Here is a 27,410-nt window from a genome sequence, read left to right as displayed (position 1 = left end):
AAGGGAGGCAGGTCACTTAAGCCCAGGAGTTTAAGACAAGCCTGGGCAACATGGAGAAACCCCATCACTACAAAAAATATAAAAATTAGCCAGTTGTGATGACATTTGCCTATAGGTAGTCCCAGCTATTTGCGAGGCTGAAGCAAGAGGATCACTTGAGCCCAGGAGGTCTAAGCTGCAGTGAGTCATGATAGTGCCACTGCACTCCAGCCTAGGTGACAGGGTGAGACCCTGTGTCAGGAAAAAAAAAAAAAAAAATAGAGGTTAAATTTCATTAATTTCTGGGAATTTTAGGAATATTTCACTTATATAAGTGTTTATTTATCTCTAAGTCAATCAAAATATAATTATTCTAAGAGGCTTTGTAATCTAAATTATTAATACCATCTGGAGGTAGGATAATACTACACATTCACACAACGAGCGTAAAGACTTTCGTGAGTTATGGACACATGAACACACAGACAGACTGAGAAAGAACTCTTAGGGCTCCAGTTCTAAAATTTCAACTATGGGTCAAGCATAACCATAAGGTGGGTCACACAGTTAGAGTTAGCACAGCCAGGATTCCAGCCCTGGTACTCTAGCTCCACATGGACTAAGTGATTGAGTTAACCACTTGCAGTAGCCCTACTTTATGGCCAAGTGCGGTGGCTCACACCTGTAATCCCAGCACTTTGGGAGGCCAAGATAGGTGGATCACCTGAGGTCGGGAGTTCAAGACCAGCCTGACCAACATGGAGAAACCCTGTGTCTACTAAAAATACAAAAATTAGCCAGGCATGATGGTGGGCACCTGTAATCCCAGCTACTCAGGAGGCTGAGGCAGGAGAATCGCTTGAACCTGGGAGGCGGAGGTTGCAGTGAGCCGAGATTGCACCACTGTACTCCAGCCTGGGCGATAGACTGAGACTCCATCTCAAAAAAAAAAAAAAAAAAAAAAAGCCCTACTTTACAAAAATGGGGAAAATCAGTGTAGTTAAAATAAAGATTTCCTCTTAGAAAGGGGGAATAAAGGAAACTTCCAGTACAGCTCCAACATTTTGATAGCAAATGAGGTACCCAGGTCCTGCTGGGCAGGAACAGATACTGAGGTAAAAATACAACACCTACATGGCCAGGAGTGGTGGCTCACACCTGTAATCCCTGCACTTTGGGAGGCTAAAGCAGGTGAATCACTGGAGGTCAGGAATTCAAGACCAGCCTGGCCAACATGGTGAAACCTCATCTCTACTAAAAATACAAAAATTAGTTGGGTGTGGCGGCGGGCGCCTATAATTCCAGCTACTTGGGAGGCTGAGTCATGAGAATCGCTTGAATCCAGAAGGTGGGGGTTGCAGTGGGCCGAGATCGTGCCGTTGCACTCCAGCCTGGGCGACAGAGCAAGACTCCGTCTCAAAAAAAAAAGTCAAATTTGTAAACATAGAAAGAATAAAGTCATCCTAATTTCAGAGATCACTTAGCTACCACTTTCCAGGAGCTCTCTAGTCTTGATAAGGGCAAAGATATCACAGCTGTCTTATTGAATTTTTTCTGGAAGGTCCTAAACCAAGGTGGCAGGTTTAGTTTAAAAATAGGAGATACTATGTCCCCTTCTCTAAATTACAAGACCTTTCAGAATACTGTGATATTTTGACTTAGAAAAAATATATAAATAAACTTTTTAGATTAGGCAACTGGAAATATCTAGAACAAGGACACCTCTATGTCTAGTCTAGACAAAGACACCTGTTCATAGTATAAGGAAAAGGAACACTGAAAGAACAGTTGCTCTACCTTAGCTCAAAAGATAGGATCTGAAAAGACAAAGAACAAAGTTTGGTTGCCAAATGACAGCTCTGCAGGAGTAGTTGCTCTGGTCTGTCCACAACTGCCCTTAACACAAAAGGGAGAAATTTCCACGCAATTGCAAAAACAGAATACTTTCTTTCTACCATAAACCCTACCACCATTCTATCATTCTCTTCCTTGGAGTAACAAAAAGTTTTCAGTGGTAGAAATCTCAAATACACCTCAGTCTCTGTCTTTGTCTCAGCTGTTTCCTGTCTGTTTGGGCTTTCTCACTAGCCAACATACTGTTCTGCTTAGTAATTTCACTCCAGTGAATTTGTCATAAGTGGAGTACCATAATTTGACCAACAGTTTGATGATGGCAGAGACTGACTAATCACTGCCTAATGCCTTCCCTATAAACATCTCAAACCTCGGACCTAGCTGTGATAGACTCTGGGTCAAAGACAATTCAGATGTAGGACACACAACAAAGGCTGGATCCTTAAAGATCTCAACTGATCTAGTTATGACCTCCCAAAACTGCTGCAAAAAGGAGGATGTCGAAGCCCTTTAGGCTGTCTTATCTTGTATACTGCCAGAAAACAAAAACAAAAACAAAAACAAAACTTCCTTGCACTAGCCCTTATATTACCTGCATTCTGCCTATCAAAAAGTCCTGTAGGTTCAGCAGCCACATCGTACAAGAACTAGGGCTATTAATAATTTGCTTTCTTGCTTCCCTATAATCGTCAATGCCAATTACATCCTATCCTCAATCCCTGAAACAGCTACTTACTTTATAGTCATAGGCCTATTCCTTACATGCTTTAGAATGTCCTTGCAAACATACTCATATGTTTTTTTATTTGGGAAAACCAACAATACATGTGGACAATGATGCCCAAAGGGCTTACAGAAGCATCCTCTTATTTCACCCAAGTACTCAACAATAACCCTGGAGACATCCAATTCTCCTAGGAATCTATTCTTATAAAATATGATGCCTCTCTGTTATGCTCTCCAGGTGAAGAGGCTTGCAAAATTGATTTTCTCCATTTGCAGAGAGTGTTTACATACAAGGCACACAATGTCTCCAAGAATAAACTCCCAAGTTTATCACATCCAAGTCCATTATCTAGGTCATGACATCACACAAGATGGAAAGCATCTTTGTTGAAAAACTTTAGGGACTTGCCCCCATCCAATTACTAAAAGACAACATCAAGGATTTCTCAGCCTCGTAGAAAACCATAGATATTGGATTCCTAATTTTCAGAATTTGCTGTCCCTTTAAATGTTCTGATAACAGCAGAAATACCTGAGCCCTTGCCCTGGACGGGTTCACTTGAGACTATTTTCTATAACTTAAAGGACTCCCTTCAAAACATTCCTATCCTTGAATTTCCCAATTACTATAAACCTTTCTATGTATACATGAAAGATCAGTACAAATCTTGGGGGCTTCTAAATCAAAAGCTCAATGGACATCATAGTCCAGTAGCTTATTTTGGCCTCTCACTTGACCCTGTAGCAAAAGCCTACCCTTCTTGTTTGTGTGTAGTCACAGCAGCTGCAAAGTTAACTGAAGCCTTTGATGATTTAGTCTTAGGATTTCCACTTAACCTCATGGTCCCTCATGCTGTTCAAGCCTTATATTCAACTAAAAGCCACCCGACATTTTTGTGCTTCTAGACCGACCTCCTATGGAATCCTTCTACTCTAACATGCATATATTTCCAGTACCGCAATACCCTAAACCTCACCACCTTTCTTTCCCTTCCAGAGGAAGGCGAACCTCATGACTGTCATGCATGAGTTTGGGAGGATTCTTTGCCTTACTCTGATCTTGATTTCTAATTTAATTCCACTGAAGTAAAATAACACACTTAATATAATTTGATTTATTTTAAATGTATTAAGACTTGTTTTATGTCCCAGAATATGGTCTGTGGTATATGGTTCCATGTGTGCTAAAAAAGAATTTTCAGACCAGGCGTGGTGGCTCACGCCTGTAATCCCAGCACTTTGGGAGGCTGAGATGGGCGGATCACGAGGTCAGGAGTTCAAGACCAGTCTGACCAACATGGTGAAACCCAATCTCTACTAAAAATACAAAAATTAGCTGGGCATGGTGGTGCACACCTGTAATCCCAGCTACTCAGGAGGCTGAGGCAGGAGAATTGCTCGAACCTAGGAGGTGAATGTTGCAGTGAGCCGAGATCGTGCCACTGCACTTCAGCCTGGGTGACAGAGTGAGACTCTGTCTCAAAACAAACAAACAAACAAAAAAAGAATTTTCAAAAATAAACAAATGAAATAAAAAATAAGGCTGGGCACAGTGGCTCACACCATAATCCCAGCACTTTGGGAGGCTATGGAAGGGGCATCACTTGAGACCAGGCGTTCAAGACCAGCATCAGCACCATAGTGAGATCCTGCCTTTACAAAGTAAATAAATAAAAAAGAATATTCTTGCAAGGGTTTGGGTCAACTATAAAGTTAGAGGTCATAGTCTTCAAGACTGTCCTCACCTCTGACACCAACTAAAAACTCAGGATGTTCCCAAAACCACTCTAAGTTTTTTTTTTTTTTTTTGAGACAGAGTCTCACTCTGTCACCCAGGCTGGAGTGCAGTGGCGCGATCTCGGCTCACTGCAAGCTCCGCCTCCCAGGTTCATGCCATTCTCCTGCCTGCCGGGTTCACGCCATTCTCCCGCCTCAGCCTCCTGAGTAGCTGGGACTACAGGCGCCCGCCACCATGCCCAGCTAATTTTTTGTATTTTTAGTAGAGACGGGGTTTCACCATGGTTTCAATCTCCTGACCTTGTGATCTGCCCACCTCAGCCTCCCAAAGTGCTGGGATTACAGGTGTGAGCCACCGCGCCCGGCCCACTCTAAGTTTTGATAACTTGCTAGAACTCATATAACCCACTGAAAATATACTCATGGCTATAGCTGTGATTATTGGGAAAAGGTACAATTAAAATCAGCCACGATACAAGCACGTTAAACAGAGTCTAGGAGAAGTATCCAACATGCAGTTCCTGTTTTCCTTTCTCTGTGGAATCAGGACTCATCATTGGTTTGTGACAATATACAAGAAGTATTACCATCCAGGAAAGCTTACCTGAGCTGCAGTGTCCAGAGTTTTTATTGGAGCCTCATCATAAAGGCATGATTGATTGCCCATATGGTTGAATTCAGTCTCCAGGTTGGCTTCTACCAGGTAACCCAAAGCCCCTACTCTCAGACTATTAGCTGTGGCCAGCCCCACCCCATATGATGTGGCCAGCCCCTGCTTTAAACAAAGACATTTCTATACAGTCTGACAGAGATTATCTGCCAGAAGCTGAGGGCAAAGGCCAGACCTCTCTTTGGGAAAGGCCAAATTTTTTACTAAACAATTTTGTGGTTCTATAAAGTGTTCTAGAAATGTCAATTAAGTAAAATTGGTTGATAGCTTATGCCACATCTTTTATATCCTTCCCCATTTTCTGTTTATTTGTTACATCCATCATTGAGAGACAGGCATTGCAATCTTCAACTATAATTGTGGATTTGTCTAATTTTAGTTACCTCAGTATTTTCTTAATGTATGCTCTGCTATCAGGTACATAAACATTTAAGATTATTATGCCCTTTTGATAAATTGACATCTTTATCATGAAAGGATCCTCTTTATCCCTTGTCATATTGTTTTATCTGAAATACATTTTGTTGGATATTAACATAGATACTCCAGTTTACTTTTCCTTTTTTGTAACATTGTTACTGAAATAAAATTCACACATACCTCTCTTTGAAGTGTACAATTTAGTGACTTTTAGTATATTCACAGAGTTCACATCTATCACCACATCCATCACATAAATTTGTGATAATTCCAGAACATAAATATAAGCATATATATGAACATATATATCAATCTATATCTATATTTTTCTTTTTTATTACAGCTTATTTTTATTACAGCTTACTTTTCTTTTTATTACAGAGTTACAAGTGTTTTTCAAATATTCTGGATATAACTCCTCTATCTGATATATAGAGATATATATATATATATATTTGTGGAGACAGGATCTTGCTGTGTTGACCAGACTGGTCTCAAACTCCTGGCCTCAAGTGATCTTCCTCCCTTGGTTTCCCGAGATACTGGGATTACAGACATGGGCCACTGCACTGTCATCCAGAACATTTTAATCAACTTAAAAAGAAGCCACATCAGTCACTACTCCCCATTTTCCCTAACTAACAGCCTGGCTACCACTAATCTACCTTTTCTCTTTATGAATTGACCCTTCTGGACATTTCATATACATAGGGTCATATAATATGTGATGTTTTGTGTCTAGCTTCTTTCAGTTAGCTAGCATAATGTATTCAAGGTTCATCTATGTAATTGTATGTATCAGAACTTCTTTTCTTTTTATGGCCAAATAATGTTCTATTGTATGAATATGACATTTATCTGTTGATAGACATTTGGATTATTTGCAGTTTTTGCTGATTATAAATAATGATGCTATGAACATTCAAGTGTAATTGTTTGTGTGACACACGTTTTCAATTCTCTTGGTACATACCTTGAGTATATACCTAGGAGTGGAATTGCTGTGTCATATGGTAACTCTAGGTTAACTTTTTGAGGGGTTGTCCAGCAGTTTTCCAGAATAACTATGCCATTTTGCATTCCTAATAACAATTTAAAAGAGCTCCAATTACTCACAGCCTCACCAATACTTGTTATTATTCTTCTTTTTCATTATAGCTATTCTAGTGGGTGTGTAGTGATATTGTATTTCTTTCTGGTTTTGCTTTATATTTCTGTATTGACATATAATGACATTGGGCACCTTGTCATGAGCCCATCAACCATTTGTGTATCTTCTTTGAAAAAATGTCTGTTCAAATCCTTTGACTATTTTTAAATTGGCTTATTTGTCTTTTTTTCTTTTTCTTTTTTTTAGATAATGTCTGGCTCTGTTGCCCAGTCTGGAGTGCAGTGGTGCCATCTTGGTGACTGCAATCTCTACCTCCCACCTCAAGCTATCCTTCCACCTTAGCTACCCAAGTAGCTGAGACCACAGGCACACACTGCCATGCCCAGCCAAGTTTCGTATTTTTCATAGAGATGGGAAGTCACCATGTTGTCCAGACTGGTCTTGAACTCGTGAGCTCAAGTGATCTGCCTGTCTTGGCTTCCCAAAGTGCTGGGATTACAGGTCGAAGCCACCACACCCAGCTTATTTTTCTTTTTATTACAGAGTTACAAGCATTCTTCAAATATTCTGGATATAACTCCTCTATCTGATATATGACTTGAAAATATTTTCTCACATTCCAGGAGTCATTTTTTTTTCTCTTTCTTTTCTCTAATAATTCATCGCTCTTTCTTTCTTGAGATAGGTCTCACTCTGTCACTCAGGCTGAAGTGCAGTGGTGTTATCACAGCTCATGGCAGCTTCAACTTCCTGGTCTCAAGCAATCCTCCCACCTCAGCCTCCTAAGTAGCTGGGAACATAGATGCATGCCACTATGCCTAGCTATTTTTTTTTTTTTTTATTGTAGAGATGAGGGTCTCCCTGTGTTACCCAGGCTAGTCTTGAACTCCTGGGATCAAGTAGTCCTCCAGCCACAGCCTCCCAAAGTGCTGGGATTACAGGCATGAGCCCTGGGCTTTTTCACTTTCTTGATGATATTCGTCAAACCATGAAAGTTGCTTTTTCTTTCTTTCTTTCTCTCTTTTTTTTTTTTTTTTTTGAGTTGGAGGCTCACTCTGTTGCCCAGCCTGGAGTGCAGTGGCATGATCTCAGCTCACTACAAGCTCCACCTCCTGGGCTCAAGTGACTCTCCTGCCTCACTCTCCCAAGTAGCTGGGATTACACGCACATGTCACCATGCCTGGCTAATTTTTGTATTTTTAGTAGAGACAGGGTTTCACCATGTTAACCAGGCCGGTCTTGAACTCCTGACATCAGGTAATCTGCCTGCCTCAGCCTCCCAAAGTGTTGGGATTACAGGTGTGAGCCACCGCACCCCGTTGAAAAGTTTCTAGTATGATGAATTTCAATTTATCTATTCTTTCTTTGTCTCTTGTACTTTTGGTGTCATCTCCAAAAACCTATTGTCTAATCCAGAGTCAAGAACATTTATACATATGTTTTCTTCTAAGAGTTTTATAGTTTTAATTCTTAAATTTAAGTCTATGACCCCTTTTTGACTTAATTTTTGTATATTGTGTGAGGTTGGGGTCCAAATTCATTTTTTGCATGTGGCTATTCAACTTTTCCCATACCATTTATTGAAGAAAATATTCTTTCATTCCTATTGAATGGTTTTGGAACTCGTATTAAAAACCAATTGGTGATTGATATATGGATTTATTTTGGGACTCTCAATTCTATTTCATTGATTTATATTTCTGTCCTCATGCCCATACCAGACTATCTTTTGTATTGTTTTGTTTTCTTTCTATATATAGAGAGAACAAAAAGAGAGAACAAAATAAACCCATATATATTTTATTTATATATATTTTTTTATTTATATATAAAAATATATTTATTTATATATATTTGTTGTACATAATATTATATATTATATAATAGTATATATTGTTAAAGGAAACTATATGTGGCCTGAGAAGAACTCCAAACTTCTATATTTGAGTACTTGTGGATGAACTGTAACCTAACTTAATAGGTAGACAAGATTGAAACCCTAATTTAGAAGTATGCACCTGTAACAATAGCTGAGCACTGGCAAATCCCAGTAGCTATACTTCAACCACTCGTAGACTGCTGACTGTTCAAACTGTGTTCAAATAAGGCAAAAGCCGACCTGTAACCAATCCAGTTGTTTCTGTACCTCTCTCTCAATTTCTGTACATCACTTTCCTTTTTTGTCTATACATTTATTCTGACCACAAGGCAACCCAGGAGTCTCTGAATCTGCTGTGATTCTGGGGGCTGCCCAATTTGCAAATAATTCATTGCTCAATTAAACTCCTTTAAATTTAATTCAGCAGAAGCTTTTCTTTTAACAGATGATGTCAGAAGTGGGGTCTGAAGTGGAGCTTCTCACCACCCCCAGGAGTCCTGAGTCAACAAACAAGGTACCTGCAGGACCCACTTGTATACATTGATCTCTTGGAGCAGCTAGGGATCATAGGTAAGTTATCTCGATCTTGGAGTTCCACAGATTTGTGTTTTGAGCTCTCTGAGTTTCTTTGGGCAAATTTCTGATCCAAACTGGGTTTGGAAGTCACAACAGAAACTGGACTGGGTCCAGGAACGGATTTGATCTGATAATTAACTGGCTTGGATCCATTAGAGGCCTTTTACATCTGACTGGGTCAGAAAGAAACTGGTAATAAATGGTAACATTGCAGGGGGTGTAAAATTTGGTTTTTAAAAATTTGTGGGGATTTTTGTGTTCTATCTCTTTGTTTCATTTTTCTTGCAGTAGGAAAAAAATCATTGGCTAAGTTAAACAAGGGAACTGGAGAGTAAAGCCAATATTTTAGGTAAAAATGGGATCCTTAATTTCTGGAAAACTGAGTTCCTTCTGGCTTATACATCAGACACAGAAAGCAGCAAAGTCTTACAGAAATGGCAAAATCTTACTAAAGATGACTTACAGTGGAATGTTCTGAATGAACAACAATGCATTGAAGTGCGTTTTAAAATGAAGACTCAAATATTAAATCTTATAAACTTTTAGCTTAGTTACTATCCCGATCCAAAGGAAATAGACTGCTGCAGCACCAACTGGCTGACTTTGGATAAATAATGGGCCACATTTACCTGAGTAACGGATGGGATTGGGTTAGAGACCCTCCCCTCAGTGAAGTTCTTCTTGGTTAAAAATGGGTTAAAGATGACAGGGCCCAATCAGGGTCAAGTTTGAACATTGCCAGTTTGATATTTGGTGCCTCATGCAGCCAGTTGAGTGGCATCTTGCAAAATTCAGAGGCTGTTGCCCGTGGTTCCATGAAACAGAAAAGTATGATTTTCCTTTATGATGTGCCTTGGCCCCCAGGGCTATAGTGTGGAGATCTTGGTCACTAGGACCACTCAGGGAAAGGGAACCCGGAAACCTGGCATGCAGGCCAAAGCGTAAGAATTTCTTACTAGTCAGACTTCTGGCCCCTCTCTTCCTCTCTCTCTCTGTGCAGACTGGCTGAATGAATGGTAAAAATCATTGTTTATCTCCTCTGTAAAGTTTTGATTAATGGAAAAAATGATTCATGAGGCTCATCGTAAGCTGTATTGTGCTTTTTGTGTCTTTCTGTATTGTTGTCATAATGAGGGGTACCTTAGGATAGAATGCGGGCTTAGGACCCCATAAGCCTGTTGTTCAGGAGGGCTCAGCAAAACTGGTCAGTAATAAACTTTGCTGCAGGTCCTTGAAAAAAAAACTGGATGAAGTCTCCATCTGGTCTTGTATGTCCTTGGTGCTTGACCTGGTAACTACGTGGCAGGACTTTCTTTGGGTCTCTGCCATTTTAAAATGCCCAGGTTCAATTCCCAGCTTAGGAAGTGAGTACTTTCTGGTTGGTATTTGGGTAATATTTGCCATTTTTTTATTCTCTTCCCCTCCACAAACTGTCTTGAATTTTCCTTTCTCATAGCACCTGTGAGGTTACTTTCGGTAAAGCTTAAAAGCCAGAAATATCAGCCATTTGGTCTGGCTAAAGTCAGGTAAAAAGAAATTTGAAAGGACTTTTAAAGTCAGCTTAATTAAAAGTGAATATTCAAGCTCTAACAACCTGGGACTCCTTGGGAAAAACAACAGATAAAAGAGATTCTGTTTTGGGAAAAACCTCTGTTTTCCTCATGAAATCCTAGGAATTGGAAGTGGATAGATTCCTTTCAAAATCTAAGGCTGTGTTCTGTTTTGCATTGCATTATTTGACATTTTTTACTTTGGGAGTATCAGAAATTACTTCACATTATGAGAGAGCTCTGGTGTGTAATAACTAAGTAGGAAATATACTTTTAGGGATGTCTAGTGACAGTTATGGGGAAATACTCAGCTCTGCACTTGGACAAGAGAAGCATGCTCTTGGCCACATACAAGTATGGAGATGTCTCCACCCCCCACTGAGAGATAAGACTCCCATGGGGATGGGCTGACTCCCTTTTTTTGGGGGGGGATCCAGGATCTGGTATAAAAATGGGACTTAATTTTTGGAGATGTTTTGCTTTCTAGCTGTGCCTGCTTTTTATATTAGACCCTAGAAACTGTATGCTTTCCTGGCCCTGTTCTTCCAAGTACTCCATTGTAAAGCCAGTAATCCAATTAAGAAATCAAGAAACTGGTGCTGGGTGTGGTGGATCATGCCTGTAATCCCAGCATTTTGGGAGGCCAAGGTGGATGGATCACCTGAGGTCAGGAGTTCGAGATCAGCCTGACCAACATGGTGAAACCTCATCTCTACTAAATATACAAAAATTAGCTGGGTGTTGTGCATGCACCTGTAATCCCAGCTACTCAGGAGGCTGAGGCAGGAGAATCACTTGAACCCAGCAGGCAGAGGTTGCAGTGAGCTGAGATTGTGCCACTGTACTCCAACCTGGGTGACAGAGCAAGAATTCATCCAAAAAAGAAAGAAAGAAAGAAAGAAACTTAGAAACTGGTAAATGAAAAATCTTACAACTACTGCAACTACTCGATCTTCTTCTGTCTGTCTGTCTGGTTATGTATGTGTTGCGTGTGTATGTTTATATAAAAGCTCTAATTAATTGGCTTTAAGAAAAATAAGCACTTAAGTCAAATATTTTGAAAGAAAAATAGAAATGGTAATGCCTCTTAGTTCATGTCACTTTAGTAATCTTAGGGAAATAAAAAGTTTTAAAGATTATTGGCAAAAATAAAGACATTTGGTCTAAATTAGGGAGGTTAGATATTAGGTTTGCTAAATGTTGTAAGGTCATAAACTGCTTTGACTTTTCAAAATTGTTCAATTTGCCTAGCTTGGAGATATTAGATTCTAGATAAGGCCTAGGGCATGTGGAATTAGCTATGCCCCCTAGCTATGCAAAGAAAGTTATAAAGGAAACATATTTTATATAGGAAAGAATCTTGTGGCTGGGCATGGTGGCTCACGCCTGTAATCCCAGCACTTTGGGAGGCCGAGGTGGGCAGATCACGAGGTCAGGAGTTCAAGACCAGTCTGGCCAACATAGTGAAACCCCATCTCTACTAAAAAATATAAAAATTAGCCAGGCATTGTGGCACATGCCTGTAATCCCAGCTATTTGGGAGGCTGAGGCAGGAGAATTGCTTGAACCCAGGAGATGAAGGTTGCAGTGAGCCAAGACCACGCCACTGCACTCCAGCCTGGCAACAGAGTGAGACTCTGTCTCAAAAAAAAAAAAAAAAAGAAAGAAAAGAAAAGAAAAAGAAAAAATCTTGTGGCTGGGTGCAGTGGCTCGCACCTGTAATCCCAGCACTTTGGGAGACTGAGGCAGGTGGATCACCTGAGGTCAGGAGTTTGAGACCAGCCTAGCTAACATGGTGAAACCCCGTTTCTACTAAAAATACAAAAACTTGGCCAAACTTGGTGGCACGCACCTGTAATTCCAGCTACTCAGGAGGCTGAGGCAGGAGAATCACTTGAACCCGGGAGGCAGAGGTTGCAGTGAGCTGAAATCATGCCATTGCACTCCAGCTTGGGCAACAAGAGTGAAACTCCACCTCAAAAAAAAAAAAAAAGAATATTGTATGGTAAATTCTTGTTCTAAAGTAAAATAACATGTTGTTTAAAAAGAAGGATGTTGGCCAGGTATGGTGGCTCACGTCTGTAATTCCAGCACTTTGGTAGCCTGAGGTGGGTGGATCACGAGGTCAGGAGATTGAGACCATCCTGGCTAACATGGTGAAACCTCATCTCTACTAAAAATACATATACAAAATTAGCTGGGCATGGTGGTGGGTGCCTGTAGTCCCAGCTACTTGGGAGGCTGAGGTGGGAGAATGGTGTGAACCTGGAAGGTGGAGCTTGCAGTGAGCCAAGATCCATTGCACTCCAGCCTGGGCGACAGAACAAGACGCTGTCTTTAAAAAAAAAAAAAAAAAAAAAAGATTATTAAGACAAGTCAGAAAGTCCAAGCATGTTGTAGATGGTCTGTGTAAGTTGTGAAAGGAAATTTATGCACCAAAAGTAAAACTTGCTAAGAGTTACCATTATAGCATGTAATTGAAACTACTTAAAAAAATAGATTTATGTGTAAGGTGTGTGAAGAGAGTGAAATGTGTTTTTGGTAAAAGATTATGAGAAGGCATGGTAATGTAAATGGTGTTTGTTTGTTTGTTTGTTTGTTTGTTTTGACAGAGTCTTGCTCTGTCATCCAGGCTGGAGTGCAGTAGCATGATCTCAGCTCCTGCAATGTCTGTCTCCTGGGTTCAAGCAATTCTCCTGCCTCGGCCTCCTGAGTAGCTGGGACTATAGGCACATGCCACCACACTCAGCTAATTTTTGTATTTTTGGTAAAGACAGTGTTTTGCCATGTTGGCCAGGCTGATCTCAAAGTCCTGAGTTCAGGCAATCTGGCTGCCTCAGACTCCCAAAGTGCTAGGATTACAGGAGTGAGCCACCCCGTCCGGTCCTGGAATGTAAATTTTTGTCTAGTTTAGGGGGTTAAAGGATTTTTTAACTAGATAAGATAAAGCTAAAGGTTTGAGTAAGTTGTGGAAGGTTTGTAAAAATTAATCTTGTAAAAAAAATTCTGTGTGTGAAAATGTTGACTAAATGTAAAGGGGTATAATTCAGTTTTTCTGTAAATCGACATAAAAATAAAAGCACAACAGGCTTTTCTTAAAGCATTGATCTCGTCTTTCACAAAAATTGTAAAGGGCTACAAAAGATTTATAAGAATCTCACCTCATAGTCAAACTGGTTAAGCATAAGGTGTTTTAAACCTTTAGCATAATTGATAGGTTTCCCAAAATTAAATTTCAACATCAAAATTGTCTTTTCTGACCTCTAACTTTGGGATGCAACAGAAGGCCCCTGAAACATCCAAAAGAGAGGTAAACAGGACTATTTGACATTTTAAGTTACATAGGAAGCACTATCAAAATAAAAATAATGTTTAATCTTCTTCAGGTTATATTTTAGTGAATGACATTAATATATGTTCCAAAATTGAATGGGATTTATAAAATTCTAATATGTCTGAGTATATGCTATCAATCATAATTATGGTTATGATGTTAAGTAATTGTAAACCACAGAAATAACCAAATTTCATTGTCCTTTGTGCCTTTACCTATAACTACTTAAAGTTATTTTCACAGTTCATTGCTTAATGCTGATGTAGTTTCTGAAAACTTCATAAGCATGCAAAATTCTAGAATATGGTGTGTTTTAGGAGATTCATGAAGGGATGGAAAGGACCCGAAAAAGCACTCTTGAATACAGGTTTCTAGTAATTTTAGAATTATATAATTTGAACTGGGTAAGAATTCCTGGAACTTTAATGAAAAGACTGACTGGTTTATAAAACTGCTAACCCAAGTAGAACAAAAATTGACTGAATAACTAGAAAATACCTTGCCAAATTTTAATGTTAAATCAGCTGATAATGAAATTGTTTAGATGTACAATTTGAACAAAATCCATGGTCTAAGTCAAATTACCTATGATAACCCATCAGTTAGTGCTTCACATGTAATTTGGAGAAATAACTGGTATTCTGCATTCCATGACTCATCATGGAAAAGACAAAATAATCCAAATTAAATATATTGGTGTGGTAATTTATAAATTGCTAAAATCATTTATAACTAATGTTTGGTTTGTCAAACCCAAATTCCTGGGAGAACAATCAAGGTTCAGGTATATTTGGTTACTGGATGGGCCATTTATACATTTTATAATGGGATTTCATTCAATTATCATTTTTAATGCATGTCTTCTAGTTGTATGAAAGCTCTCCCATGCAAGAGGGCTGATGTTATAACAGTAGATTATTATGCTACAGTTATGCTACAGTGTATTTTCACCAGGTAAAAAAGCTTTTTATGGTTCACTGAGACAGTCAGCCACTTCACAATGTAGAACCCGAAGATTGGATCTTCTGAGAGCATTAGAGAAAGACTGCCCTTGCCATCCACATTGCAATGAAATTTGGGGGTCCTGAACCTTGGGTTCATAATATCACAACGTAATATCACAAGAGTGTGGAGAAGGATCCCTCCACACTCTTGGAACTGTACACTCATTGGAATCCTTAAGGTAAAGCTAACCAAGGAGGTGTCTCCCCAGAAGAAAATGGCATCTTTGATGTGAACAGCTCTTCCTAAGATCATAGATCAAGACTTCTACTGTCATGAGACTCTTATCTTTGAATATTTTTCCTTGTTTATGCCTCTACTAACAACAGAAATGAAAAAGAGGTCTGTTGCTTGCACTTGCACTTATGGTGTATACTTTCATTTGTGCAGGATTTTGCAGTCAGCCGTATATGTGGATAACCTTATACTTTGAAAGATAAAAGATGAAGGCCCAATACTGGTGAGAAACTTTAATGGTACATTCCTTGCCTCATGGTCAGTCAGAAACAGAACATTGATTCACTCCTCTTATCCCACATCATGGGTTAAAGATAAATTGCCAGGAGGCCTTCACTCTTCTAGAAGTGCATCAATTGTTAGGCCCTTTTTCCATGGTTTGGAATAAAAGAGGCAGTGGTTAGAAATGTATCCCTCATGATAGGCTCTATAGCAGATTCTATTGTAAAGGCTATAGTTACACAACAGACTTTAAATTCTCATGTGAAAGTTATGTTAAATTAGAGAACTGGCTAAACAGAAAAGTAGCTGTGCAGCTGCTGGCACTTGTGGCCTATGGAGAGATACATTAAATGTAGATTATAAAAATTCAGTTTTAGAGGATTCATGAAAAGACCACTTAGTTAAGCGAGTAGACTCTTCATCTAGCTCATTCTTTGATCTATTTGATTTTAGGAGGTTTGGTTTATGGGGACCTTGGGGAAGGAGCATACTTCAAACTCTTGGTATTATCCTCCAATAGTCAAAATAATAGTTTCCTTGGTGCACTGTGTTCTCTCAAAGATTTTTAAATGTTTACATGCAGAATGTCAAATGGTCTGTCTTCAACTAGAATGACGAGAGCTGAAAGAAATGTGCAACCATGAGGACAATATAACCTATGAATGACATGCTGAGACTGGAAACTCAAAATGATGGTAACTGAGAGTGGCACTAAGGCCTTAAGTTTTGTTTTTTGTTATTTTTTTAATCTTTTAATTGTCATTTTATAGCTCCCCACCACAGCTGCCCCCCACCCTTCCCTTCAATGATGACGTTTGCAGGCTTCAGGGGACCAGGGAACAAAGCTGGCGCCTGGCAGCCCCACCACACTGCCAGCCAGGGAGAACAAGTCAAAATTACAAATTATCACAACAATTAGCGCCTGTATTTGGGGGATCTGCAAATTGAGGAGACCCCTGCTCCTCATTGTACAGGGGTCTATTTGGCAGTGACCTTGCTCTGGAGACGATGATATTCCTTCAGCCTGAGGGAATTGATGTTGATGAACCCGGTGGCATCAATTGGCTCATAATCACCCTGCACGTTCATGCTCACCAGCTCCTCATTGTAGAGAGACAGTGGGGACTCCCAGCCGAGGGTGTACACCTGGCCCTTGAGGACAGACACCTGCACTTTCCCTTCCACTCGCTTCTGGGACTTGGCGATGCAGTGGCGGACAAGTTCACACCCAGGGCTGTGCCAGAAACCAGTGTACATCAGCTCAGCAAATTTTAAGCCCAGGCCTTGTTTGATTTCGCGCACTTCCTGGTCCATGGTGAAGGCCTCGATGTCTAAATGAGCGTGGAAAGGAATGGTGCCTGCTGGAGTCTCGTAGATACCTCGGGACTTCATTCCAATGAAGCAGTTCTCCACGATGGCAATACGGCCCATGCCGTGCGTGCCTGCAACTTCATTCAGGTACATGAAGAGCTCCAAGGAGGTCTAGTGGGTGGTGCCATCCTTGATGTTGGTCACCTTCACGGGGACCCCTTTTTTGAACTCGATCTCGAGAATGTCAGGGGTGTTGGGGGCTTTGGCAGGGTCCTGGGTCTTTGTGTAGAGACTCGAGGCGCTTGGTTCTTGGAGTTCTCCAGGATTCCAGCCTCATAGCTGATGTGCATGAGGTTCTCATCCATCTCGACCCAGCTGTTTCTGTACCTCACTTCCGGTTTCTGTAAGTAATTTCCCCGGACGAGGCATCCCTAGGTTTCTCTGAATCTGCTGTGATTCTGAGGGCTGCCAGATTCACAAACTGTTCGTTGCTAAATTAAACTCTTTTAAATTTAAATTGGCTGAAGTTTTTCTTTTAACTATATGTATAATATATACTGTTATACATTATTAATATATAACATATACTATTATACATTATTGTATTTTTATATATGTACTATTATATATTATATATTAATATATAACAATAATTGTATATATTCCATATTTTATATAGTTTATATTTTTTATATGTTATGTATATAATTTCTTTCATTGAGAAATATGTATTTCTCTTTTGCCCTTCCGCCACAGAACGCATTATCTTAATTAGCTTCGTAAAGTTTTTTAATTTTTTTATTTTTTGAGACAGAGTTTTGCTCTTGTTGCCCAGGCTGGAGTGCAACGACATGATCTTGGCTTACTGCAACCTCCACCTCCTGGGTTCAAGTGATTCTTCTGCCTCAACCTCCTGAGTAGCTAGGATTACAGGTGCCCAATACCACGCCCGGCTAATTTTTTGTGTTTTCAGTACAGCTGAGGTTTCACAATGTTGGCCAGTCTGGTTGCGAACTCCTGACCTCAGGTGATCCACTTGCCTTGGCCTCCCAAAGTGTTGGGATTATAGGCGTGAGCCACCATGCCTGGCCATGTAGCAAGTTTTAAACTGAAGTGTGAGTCCTCCAACTTTGTTCTTCTTTTTCAAGATTGTTTTAGCTATTCTGGGTCCCTTGCATTTTCATACACATTTCAGGATCACTTTGTCAATTTCTGCACAAAAGGCAGCCAGAATTTTGATAAAAATTACATTAAATCAGTAGATCAATTTGTTGGCATTCTAATGCTATTTTAAAATATTAATATTAAAATATTGCCATTTATTTTATTCTAATTTTTGTGCCATTTTAACAATATTAAATCTGTCAATCTATTGACATAGGATATCTTTACATTTATCTTTAACATCTTTAATTTTTTATATTGACATTTTGCAGTTTTCAGTGTACAAGTATTACCCCTCTCTTTTGTTAAGTTTATTTGTTTTTTGTTTTTTTCAGGCAGGGTCTGGCTCTGTTGCTCAGGCTGGAGTGCAGTGGCATCATCAGAGCTCACTCCTATGGGCTCAAGTGATCCTCTCTCCTCAGCCTCCTGAGTAGCTAGGGCTATAGGCACATGCCACTGTGCCTGGTTAATTTTTAAATTTTTTGAAGAGAAAGGGTCTCACTATGTTGCTCAGACCAGTCTCAACCTCTTGGCCTCATGTGATCCTCCCACTTCAGCTTCCTAAAGGATTGGGATTACAGGCAAGAGCCACTGCTCCCAACCAAATTTATTCTTAAGTATTTTATTCTTTTTGATGCTATTGTAAATGGAACTGTTTACTTAGTTATGTTTTTGGATTGTTCATTGATAGGGTCTAGAAATACAACTGATTTTTATATATTGACCTTGTGTCAATACACTCTTACTAAACTTGTTTATGAGTTTGAATTGTTGTGTGTGTGTGGGGGGGGGGTGGGTGGGTACTTCTTAGTATTTTGTATATACAAGATCTTATCATCTCTGAATAAAAATATTTTTATTTTACTTTTCAATAAAGATATGTTTATTTCCTTTTCTTGCCTATTTGCCTTAGCTGGATCTCAAAATACGATGTTGTTATTATTATTATTATTATTTTTTAAGATAGAGACTCACTCTGTTGCCCAGGCGGGATGGAGTGCAGTGGTACAATGTTGGCTTACTGCAACCCCTACCTCCTGGGTTCAAGCAATTCTCCTGCCTCAGTCTCTCGAGTAGCTGGGATTACAGGCATATGCCACCATGCCTGGCTAATTTTTGTATTTTTATTTTTATTTATTTATATTTTTTGAGATGGAGTTTTGCTCTTGTCACACAAGCTGGAGTGCAATGGTGCAATCTCGGCTCGCTGCAGCATCTGCTTCCCAGGTTCAAGCAATTCTGCTGCCTCAACCTCCTGAGTAGCTGGGATTACAGGCACCTGCCACCACACCCAGCTAATTTTTGTATTTTTAGCAGAGACAGGGTTTGGCCATGTTGGCCAGGCTGATCTCAAACTCCTGATATCAGGTGATCCACACACCTCGGCCTCCCAAAGTGCTGGGATTACAGGTGTGAGCCACCACACCTGGCCTGATGTTAAATATTAACAGCAATAGTGAAAGCAGACATTCTTGTCTTGTTCCTCACCCTTTGGTTATTCAGTAGTGTGTTGTTTAATTTTCACATATTTGTGGGAGTCCCAAATTTCCTTCTGTTATTGATTTCTAATTTCATTCCATTGTGATTGGAGAAAATGCTTTGCATAATTTCAGTCCTTTTAAACATATTGAGGCTGGTTTTAGGCCTAATACATATTCTATCCTGACGTATGTCTCATGTGCTATTGACACAACATGTATGCTGCTTTTGTTCAGTGACGTGTTCCATAGATGTCTGTTGAGTCTACTTGGTTTATAGTGCTGTTCTCCTGTTTGCTTATTGATCTTCTGCTTTATTGTTCTATTATTGAAAATGGGGTATTGAAGTCTCCAACTATTATTGTTGAATTGTCTATATCTTGATTCAATTATGTCAATTTTTGCTTTATGTATTTCGAGGCTCAGTTGTTAAGTGTATATATGTTTATAATTGTTATGTATTTCTGATTGACCCTTATCACTCTAAAATGTCCTTCTTTGTCTTCAGTAACAATTTTTCGTCTTGAAATCTATTTTGTCTGATATTAGCATAGCCACTCCAACTATCTTTTAGTTACTATTGCATGGTATATCTCTTTCCTTCCTTTTACCTTTAAATCTTTCCCTCCTTTTACCTTTAAACTCTATGTGTTTTTTAATCTAAAGTATGTCTCATTTAAAAGAAATAACAGCAAAAAAAGGAGAACTAAAGTATATCTTTTGTAGACCATGTATAGTTGGATCACATCTTCCTTTATCCCTTCCAGCAATATCTTCCTCTTCAGTGAATTTTTTTTTTTTTTAAGATAGAGTGTTGTTCTTGTTGCCCAGGCTGGAGTGCAATGGTGCAATTTCAGCTCACTGCAACCTCCCAGGTTCAAGTGATTCTCCTGCCTCAGATTCCCAAGTAGCTGGGATTACAGGCATGTTCCACCACACCCGGCTAGTTTTGTATTTTTAGTAGAGACATGGTTTCACCATGTTGGCCAGGCTGGTTTCAAATCCCTGACCTCAGGTGATCCACCCGCCTCAGCCTCCCAAAGTTCTGGGATTACAGGTGTGAACCACCGTGCCTGGCCTTCATTGAAATATTTAGTCAGTTTACATTCAGTGTAATTACCAATGAGGTAGAATATGTCTGCCATTTGCCTAAAGGGAACTTTAGTATTTCTTGTAGGGCAGATATTTGGTGATGAAATCTCTCAGTTTTTGTTTAACTGAAAATGTCTTAATTTCTCCTTTATTTTTGCAGGATAGTTTTGCTGAATATAGAACACTTGATTGATAGTCTTTCTTTTAGCACTGAATATGTTATCCCAGGACTTTCTGGCTTCCAGGGTTTCTTTTTTCTTTTTACGTTTTTTTGAGATGGAGTTTCACTCTTATTGCCCTGGCTAGAGTACAATGGCACAATCTTGGCTCACTGCAACCTCTGCCTCCCGGGTTCAAGCGATTCTCCTGCCTCAACCTCCCAAGTAGCTGGGATTACAGGCATGCGCCACCACACCTGACTAATTTTGTATTTTTAGTAGAGTCAGGGTTTCTTCATGTTGGTCAGGCTGGTCTTGAACTCCCGACCCCAGGAGATCCACCCACCTCCACCTCCCAAAGTGCTGGGACTACAGGTATAAGCCACCATGCCTGGGCTTGGCTTCCAAGGTTTCTGATGAGAAATCAGTTGTTAATTTTACTTAAGAACACTTGTAAGCCGGGCGGGGTGGCTCACGCCTGTAATCCCAGCACTTTGGGAGGCCGAGGCGGGCGGATCACAAGGTCAGGAGATCAAGACCACGGTGAAACCCCGTCTCTACTAAAAATACAAAAAATTAGCTGGGAGCAGTGGCGGGCACCTGTGGTCCCAGCTACTCAGGAGGCTGAGGCAGGACAATGGCGTGAACCCAGGAGGCGGAGCTTGCAGTGAGCCGAGATCGCGCCACTGCACTCCAGCCTGGGTGAGAGCGAGACTACATCTCAAAAAAAAATAAAAATAAAAACAAAACAAAACAAAAAAAAGAACACTTGTAGTAATGAGTTGCTTTTCTCTTGCTGCTTTCAAGACTCTCTTTGTCTTTTGATAATTTTGGTTTGTTTGTTTGTTTGTTTAAATAGAGATAGGGGTTTGCTCTGTTGCTCAGGCTGGAGTGCAGTGTCTCTATCATAGCTCACTGTAGTCTGGAACTGATCCTCATGCCTAAGCCTTCCAAGTAGCTAGGACTACTGGCACATGCCACCATACTCAGCTAATTTATTTATATTTATATTTTTTGTAGAGTTGAGGGTCTTGCTATGTTGACCAGGCTGATTCCAAACTACTGGCCTCAAGTGATCCTTTTGCCTTGGTCGCCCAACATGCTGAGATTATAGGTGTGAGACAACATGCTTAGTCTCTTTTAACAGTTTTTGTATGACAAGTCAAGGTGTGGATCCCTTTTAGTTTATCCTACTGGGAGTTTATTTTCTTGGATGTGACGACTTTTGTTTGTTGTTGTTTTGTTTCTTTCTAATTTGAAAGGTTTTTGGCCATCATTTGTTTGAATATTTTCTCTGACCATTTTTTCTGTCTTTTCCTTCTGACACTTCCATTATGTGTATGTTGACACACTTTATGGTTTTCCATACATCTCTGAGGACCTTGGTTTTTTTCCTTCAGTTCCTCAGAATGAGTAATCTCCTCAGTTATTCTGTCTTCAAGTTCTTAGATTCTTTGTTTGGCTTATTTTTGTTTGTTTGTTTTAGAGCAATAGAGTCTTGCCAAAGGGCCCAGGCTGGACTAAAACTCCTTGGCTCAAGTGATGTTCCTGCTAAAGCCTACCAGGTAGTTGGGACTAGAGGTGTGTGCCACTGTGCCTGACTGAGTTCTTGGATTCTTTCATAATCTGCTGAAATCTGCTGTTAAGTTTATCCAGTGATTTTTCATTTCAATTATTTTACTTTTCAACTTCAGAACTTCTGTTTGTTCCTTTTTTAATTAATTAATTTTTTAAAAAGTTGACAAAAAATTATATATAGTGTATAAAATGTTTTGAAATATGTACACACTGTGGAATGACTAAATTGAGCTCATTCACATATGCATTACCTCACATACTGATTGTTTTTTGTGGTAAGAACACTGAAAGTATATTCTCAGCAATTTTCAAGAATACAGTGCATTGTTACTAACCCCAGTCACCATGTTGTATAATAGATCTCTGGAGCAGGGTTTGTCATTGTTGCTAGTTGTTGCTATTGTTTTGTTTAGTGACTTTCCTGGACTAATTCTGTAAAGTCTGTATTCTTTGTAATGTAAAGTCTCTGTTCAATTAGCTTAATGGCCAGTTAATGATTGAACACAGATTTCCTCAACTATCTTGAATGAATAAGTCTTCCAAATTTTGTTGATTCACTTGGTATTGGGGTATAGTTTCAATTCTCTCTCAGGCAGTTTACATCTCTCTTTAGCCTTCATTTCTTGCTTAGGAAAAGCCTTAATATCAGCCAGAAGCAAGAAGACATTGGGGTCTTCTCAGGTCTCTTCTGGGCATGCACACATCATGTGCATGGCCTAATAGATTCCTAGGATTGCATCAGAGCTTTCCAAATCTCCCAGTGAACATCTTATTCTTCAGTTTTTTTCCTTTAAGTTTTTCATCAGCATCTTGTTATCCCCAACTGTTAGCAACACCTCTGGCAGTTTTGATGTTAAACAACTGCCGATGATTGTTTTCAACAAATGTCACATGGATAGGACTATTCACAGAGACTGAGTTGTAACCAATATTCAGACCAATAAAGACAAGCTCTGAGAATAGAACTTTTCATCGAGCTGCCAGACAAGTCAAATAATGACAGTCCTCTGGGATTGAGGCTTTCCTGGAGCTCCAAGTCCATTCTTCCCCCTCCAGTAGTTGCTAGTCTGCTGCTTTTCATAGCTATTGTAATAGCATAGCTATTGGATTTTAATACTACTTTGAAGAGGAGTTAGAATTAGGAAAAGCTTAAAAACCAAATCTCATTGTTCTTACCAAGATTCAGCCATTTTTCTTGACTAAACACTGCTCACATTGCTGCAAACTTGTGTTTAATTTCTAGAGTCTAAAAAATTAAAAAATTTAATTCTGATGGGTTGTGGAGATCTTATTGCTTTTATAGTGTAGCAAATTTTTGGAAGTCCTTATTCTACCATTCTGAAAGTTGGAAAGATCTCCAGCTTTCATTTGTTTTTTGTTACTATGTTGTATTATTTTATATTCTTTTACTTTTATTCTATGTGTGCCTTTGTTTTTTTTTTCAAGTTTTCACACATAGCGTTGATTGTGTCTTTATTTTAAAATGAGTTTCCTTCTTCCCTGTTGATGTTATTAAAATAAATGAATAAATAAATAGAGTTTCTTGAAAGTAGATAGTATGTAATTGGATCATCCTTTTTTATCCAATTTGATAATCTCTGCTTTTTAATTGCATGTTTAGAGGATTTAATTTGACTTACTTATTTTATTTTATTTTATTTTATTTGTTTTTCAAGATGGAGTTTTGCTCTCGTTGCCCAGGCTGGAGTACAATAGTGTGATCTCGACTCACTGCAACCTCCGCCTCCTGGCTTCAAGCGATTCTCCTGCCTTAGTCCTGAGTAGCTGGGATTACAGGCATGTACCACCATGCCTCACTCATTTTGTATTTTTAGTAGAGATGGGGTTTCTCCATGTTGGTCAGGCTGGCCTTGAACTCCCAACCTCAGGTGATCCACCTGCCTCGGTCTCCCAAAGTGCTGGGATTATAGGCGTGAGCCACCACATCCAGCTGACTTAATTTTGTTTTTTAGAAGATTTAATTTAAAATTGTTTATTAATATTGTAAAACATAAAGCTACTCGCTCTATTTTCTTTCCATTTGTTCTATCTATTCTTTGTTCTCTCTCTCTTCTTTTTGACTTCTTTTAGATTGAGTGTTTTTTATACTTCCATTTTATCTTTTTCATTGCCTTATAAGCTATACTACTTTCAGTTTTCTCCTTGTTTTTTTGTTTTGTTTTTAGTGGCTGCTTTATGGTCTTTAATATACACCTTCTACTTATCATTGTCTACTTTGAAGTAAAATTATACTATTTCACAAATAGTATTAGAACACATGGCAGTGTACTTTTCTATTTCTCCTCTCTTGGCTTTTGCCCTATTGCTGTCATGTAATGTCTATACATGTTATAAGCTCCATATTTCAGTTTGTTATTTTTATTTTCATACTCTGTTACCTTTTTTTTTTTTTTTTGGAGATGGAGTCTTGCTCTGTCACCCAGGCTGGAGTACAGTTGCACCATCTTGGCTCACTGCAACTTCCACCTCCTGGGTTCAAGTGATTCTCCTGCCTCAGCCTCCCGAGTAGCTGGGATTACAGGTGTGCACCACCACACCTGGTTGATTTTTCTATTTTTAGTAGAGACGGGGTTTCACCATGTTGGCCAGGCTGGCTGGTCTCGAAGTCCTGTTGCATGATTCACCCACCTCGGCATCCCAAAGTGCTGGGATTACAGGTGTGAGCCACCGTGCCCCACCCTACCTTTTTTAAAAATTGTAAAAATAATTTTTAAAGTTCTTTTATATTTGCCCACATATTTACCATTTCCAGTGCTCTTCATGTTTTGGGGTAGATTCAGATTTTTTTCTTTTTGACAGAATCTTGCACTCTCACCCAGGCTGGAGTGCAGTGGTGTGATCTCGGCTCACCGCAACCTCCACGTCCTGGGTTCAAGCAATTCCCCTGCCTCAGCCTCCCGAGTAGCTGGGATTACAGGTGTGCACCACCATGCCCAGCTAATTTTTGTGTTTTTAGTAGAGGTGGGGTTTTACCCTGTTGGCCAGCTTGGTTTTGAACTTCAGACCTTGTGATCTGCCCACCTTGGCCTCCCAAAGTGCTGGGATTACAGGCATGAGCCACTGCACCTGGCCAGATTCAGATTTTCATCTCATAATATGTTCCTTCTACCTGGTGACTTTCTTCAAATTCTTTTTTTTTTTTTTTTTTTTTGAGACAGGGTCTTACTCTGTCACCCAGGCTAGAGTGCAGTGGTGTGATCATAGCTCTCTTCAGCCTTGACCTTCCTGGGCTCGGATGATCCTCCTACCTCAGCCTGCAAAGTAGCTGGGACTACACGTGTGCAACACCATGACTTGCCTGGATAATTTTTGTATTTTATGTAGAGATGAGGTTTCACCATGTTGCCCAGGCTGGTCTTGAATTTCTGGGCCCAAGTGATCCACCCACCTCAGCTTCCCAAAGCTCTGAGATTACAGGTGTGAGCCACCACGCCCAGGCTCTTTCACATTCTTTTTTTTTTTTTCTTTTTATAAACTTATAGTTTTATTAAGACAAAAACTGACAGTGTGGTATGAAGTTTACATTTAAAAAAAGTTTTCACAGAAATCTAACACATGCCTAAAAAGGTTTTACAATGTAGTTCTAGATGCAAGTCTAGGCAATATCAAGAACTGATGGATCTCATGACTCAGGACAGAGCATTTTGGGTATCAGTTACTTCTTAGGATTTTTTAAAAAATGGTTTTATTGGCTGGGCAGGTGGCTCACGCCTGTAATCCCAGCACTTTCGGAGGCTGAAGCAAGTGGGTCACGAGGTCAAGAGATCGAGACCATCCTGGCCAACAATGGTGAAATCTCATCTCTACTAAAAATACAAAAATTAGCTGGGCATGGTGGTGGGTGCCTGTAGTCCCAGCTACTCAGGAGGCTGAGGCAGGAGACTTGCTTGAACCCAGGAGGCAGAGGTTGCAGTGAACCGAGATCATGCCACAGCACTCCAGCCTGGTGACAGAGCAAGACTCCATCTAAAAAGTAAAAATAATAAAAAAAAAGGTTTTGTTTGTTTTTTTGTGTGTGTTTTAAAGTGAACCACTGCCCAGTATGAAAGTTTAATCTTCTCCTAGGACCAACGCTTTTGAAATCACTCAACTCGAATCAATTCAGTGGAACTTGTGCTGTCAGTGACTGAACCCTGCCACCAATGGTTTCAGAGTTCAAAGGTCAAAAAAGAGATCTGCTCCAAGAGTTCTCCCCACTAAGAGTATGGGCCCTTGCTTTCCCTACTGTCTTATCTCCTCTACCACCCTCTTCCCCTTCCCCAACACCTCAGCCAGTGGCTTCAACAAGGTGATATTTATAACTTCGTTATTGGAAAGAAAAGGGTCTTCTGTTTAATTTCGGGAATTAGCCCCTCTGAGACAGAATGATCTGCTCATATTGTATGCTCCCCAATAAAAGACCTTCCCTCCTCAGTCAATTTCCATCTCCAAAATGGCAATTTTGGTAATTTATCAACTAGCTTATCCTTTGTGGTGAACAGCATCAGGTTTAGGCAGGGAACATGTTGGCTTATATAGGTTTCAGACATTCACAGCCTTTTTTTTTTTTTTCCATTTAAAAAACTTTATTTAAATGGAGACTATTCGTCAAATGATTGGAAAATCAATAATGAAAAATAGTTCTTTAGGGTCTTCTGGTGAGGTGGAGGAACACATCAAACTGCACTGGCCCTGTCAGGGGACGGACACCCTTGTGGGGTCAGGCTCAGCCCTCTGAGTGGCATGAGGTCCTGCAGGTGACGGGGCCCTCACACTCCAGCCCCATGCCTGGTGACCCACCCTGGGCCTAGGGATTCACAGCTTTTAATCATAGTCCTTATTTATGATGCTGATGACATTTCTTTCAAAGGTAAAATATTCTGGACATAGAAGCAAATCATTAGTTGTCTGTTCTTTCCATTGCTTCACCATTTCCCCTAACAAGCACCAAATTTTTATCAAAATGATGCTACCCATCTCCCTTCCTCTTCTCCCCATCCCTCCCTCCCCCAAATAATACATCAGTAATAGCCAAAAACTGCACACATGCTATGCTGTAACAATGCAGTTAACACTATTGGGAAGTAGGCTGTGGGCTGTGGAGATGCTCTTTGAAGATCTACAGTATTTTTATTTGCCCTCCCACACACCCAACTCTGCAAGTGTTGTCCTTCACAGAAGGCCCTTTGCTTTTCTCAGCAAAATGAAGAATAGGCTGCCTTGAAACACTTATCACCCTTCCCCTCCACTGGGATGGGCCTGCAAACTCTACAGCTTGGAATGGCTGTAAAGCACTTGGGTTGCTGTAGGGCACAGAAACTATACTGGCTCT

The 27,410-nt window shown here is 39.9% G+C and overlaps 1 pseudogene; it reads right to left on the bottom strand.

Annotated features, from left to right (window-relative positions):
- Positions 1–16,223: 16,223 nt before the first annotated feature.
- On the bottom strand, positions 16,224–16,973 carry LOC102118505 (argininosuccinate synthase pseudogene; annotated as a pseudogene).
- Positions 16,974–27,410: the final 10,437 nt, after the last annotated feature.

The sequence above is a fragment of the Macaca fascicularis genome, chromosome 1, assembly GCF_037993035.2.
Source record: "Macaca fascicularis isolate 582-1 chromosome 1, T2T-MFA8v1.1".
In the NCBI taxonomy this organism is placed as follows: domain Eukaryota; kingdom Metazoa; phylum Chordata; class Mammalia; order Primates; family Cercopithecidae; genus Macaca; species Macaca fascicularis.
This window is presented reverse-complemented; position numbering and strand designations above follow the sequence as displayed.